The 3,044-nt window shown below is 36.5% G+C and overlaps 1 long non-coding RNA gene across 1 annotated transcript; it reads right to left on the reverse strand.

The window, feature by feature from the left end:
• Positions 1 to 1,254: 1,254 nt before the first annotated feature.
• LOC113112198 (uncharacterized) lies at positions 1,255 to 2,419 on the reverse strand. Its single transcript, XR_003293394.1, has 4 exons — positions 2,389 to 2,419; positions 2,077 to 2,169; positions 1,616 to 1,675; positions 1,255 to 1,307 (listed from the first exon to the last, which is right to left on the reverse strand). It is a non-coding gene; the product is annotated as an uncharacterized LOC113112198 (long non-coding RNA).
• Positions 2,420 to 3,044: the final 625 nt, after the last annotated feature.

Below are 3,044 nucleotides of genomic sequence, written 5' to 3' on the forward strand. Positions count from 1 at the left end.
TTAGATGCGAGCACAATACTAATACGTAATATCATGATAAATTCATTTGATTAATACTAATGTTTAGTATATTTTATAATGTTCTACTTGTTGACAATATCACAAATATTTCTATATTAGTCATGTGAAACATGAATGTTCACATCCTATCATTATACATACAAATCTAGCAATATTGTAGTATTTAAAACATACAATATTGCTAGACAAATGAATACCTTATAAAATCTTGTTACGTTTTTATCCACCTAGCTGCCAAATTATTAAGTATTTACTTTAAATGTATGCACTTATTGTTCAGCTCAGCTGTAAACTTTAAGGTCCTGGACCTAACTTTATTTTTCTTTTATTGATGGTCAATTGGCAGCTAGTTATTGTTTACATTATCATGACAGTGTTGTTGCTGCATAAAAGCTTTTGAATCGAAATAAAGACACAGTTGTGTTGAAATAAAGTTGAATTTGTGTTTTATATATTTTGGTTAAGTTTGTTTCCTATACCAGTTGTAAAAAATTGTCTAGTAAATCTGTTATTGATTTTAGTCTTATTTTAGTCGACTAAAATACCAAGCAATTTTAGTCGACTAAAATACCAAGCAATTTTAGTCGACTAAAATAAGACTAAAATTAAAACAAATCAGATGACTAAAACTTGACTAAAACTAAAAAGAATTATAGTCAAAAGACTAAGACTAAAACTAAATTAAAATTTCGTGTCAAAATTACACTGGCGTAAATACTCTGTCAACATTATGCATTTAAGCCTCAATGAATATTTAGTTATCATTTGAAAAACCTTTACTCACAGAGATTAGGCTAGGTCTACATGATTTTGTGGAGGAAAATGATTGAATCCACTGTATATGTCTTCAGCGCGCTCCTGCGCTCACTGATGGTGTGTCATTATTCACTCATTATTCTCATTATAAGCATGGTTAAAACTTTCACACCTCGCTCAGAGTTTGCTTTAGTTGCTGGTGCAACCAAAACGTAATCACCAGAGGCAAGCCTCCGTTACACCTGCTCAGCATTCATTTCACATCTTTCTCGCGCTAATCGAAACACATCAAATGACCGCGCGTTTACCTCGCAAACCGGAGCGCAAGCCCGAGCCCGGCCCGAGCCCGCGTAAGATGATAGAAATTAAGCCCGAACCCGTCGGGTCCGGACGGGTCGCGTCGGGTTCGGGCAAAGATCTTCAGCTCTAGAAAGTATGACCTTTTTCATAAGACACTGAAAAACAGCTTACCTTTGTTGTGTGTGGTTCCTCCAAGTCCTTGCCATTCAACTGTAGTTTATCATTCTTGCCTGTTATAAACAACAAATGAGCACAACTGTGAAGACTTTCAATATATGGCATATTCAGTAAAAGCATAGAATACTGACTAAATGGTTACCGGTAATTGTGTGACATGTAAGATTAACAGGTGAAACAACAACAACAAACATCTTTTCACTTCCTCTCTTCTCAGGATATAAAAATATAATATAGCATGTATAGGATATAAAAATAATAAAAGGCATGCAAATCATAAAGCACTGCATGGAATGCACTCTCTTTACAAGCACAACAATATCAGAAGTTTCTTAATCCTTTTACATTTAAATCGTATTACCTTTTGGAGGTTGTTGATTTTTGAGTTGTTCAACTCCAGCAGTGGACTTCTTGGATTTGTCTGGACACATAAAAGATTATTCAATAACAACTGAATATCAGCAAGCACACACTTTTTTCTTCCAGTAATATTAAGCCTTTTATAGCTTTCCCATCATTCCCTTTCAGACTGTTGTGAATTAAAAATTAGTAATAGTGAGTGTTTTCCAATAATGTCAGCAGTAACATTTTAACATTGTAACAATCTTTATTGTCCTGTACCCTTTTAGAATATGTTGCCCATAATGCTTTGCAAGACTGAGAGCATGCTGGAAGGATGAGAATAGTGAACGACACGTGTGCACTTCACAAGTGATTTCCTTCTTGTATAACACTGCACAAAACTACAATAAACCGCTGTTTTGTTTTTAATTCAAGTGGTCACTGGTCTTTATTGCCTGCTAAGCAAAAACGATTACATACCAGATGAATTTGAAGGTGAATCTGAAGCATCATTTTCTGTAATTTCTTTCTCGTTCTCAGAATCTGATCCATCACTGTCCATTAGTACTCTCTCTAGAAAACACAGACACCAAAGAAACTAAATAATTAGGAAGCAAACTAAAAATTTCTTAAACCGCTAAATTCAATAAATGTCTATGACCAACAATGGTGTTCCTGCCGATTGTAACATGGTATTTGATATTTTTCAGTCAGCTTTATTTTTTCATTGACATCTGACAAAAAAAAAACCTATGGAAGAAGATGTGTAAATGAAACTACTTCTTGTTTTACCTTGTGGATCAATCTGGATCTCATCGAGATTCCCTTCCTTTGAATTCAGATAGCTGTCCTCGTTCCATGGCCATAAGAATTTACTTATCTTTGGCCAGCTGTAATGTTCCTTCAGGTAGCCTATAGTACTGTCGATGGACCCTGATGTCATGCCCTAGGAAGTCAGCAAGGTCATCCATTTCATTGTCCTTTAAGTTGAGGACCTTGGACATAGTGGCCATGTGCTTCCTCAGTCTTGTGGAGGATAACGCTGCTGGGTGTTTGGCTCCACAGCTTCGAGCGATCTGACGAATAACATCTGATCCTCTGAAGTGACTGAGTGCTTGTGGTCTTCCAAACATGAATATGTTCTCATCGAGCACATCACAGTTACGGCGAGTCTTGACAAGCAACTCCATCGATGTCACCATATCTGGTGTGAGAAGAATGGGGACCTTTCGTCCACGTTTACCTCTTATTTCAATCCTCTGGAAATACTTGCAAAGTGACTTCTCGAGGTCTGATAAAGCAAGCTCTACAATCTGGATGAGTTGAGGAGGTGTCTCTCAATATAAAAGAATTAAGGGACATCTTGGATACCTCTCCTTCCCTTCTACGATTAAAAAGTATCACCTGACAGAGTGTCACCTTCGCAAGTTCTGCCAGTGCTTGATACT

The sequence above is a fragment of the Carassius auratus genome, chromosome 12 (assembly GCF_003368295.1).
Source record: "Carassius auratus strain Wakin chromosome 12, ASM336829v1, whole genome shotgun sequence".
Lineage (NCBI taxonomy): Eukaryota > Metazoa > Chordata > Actinopteri > Cypriniformes > Cyprinidae > Carassius > Carassius auratus.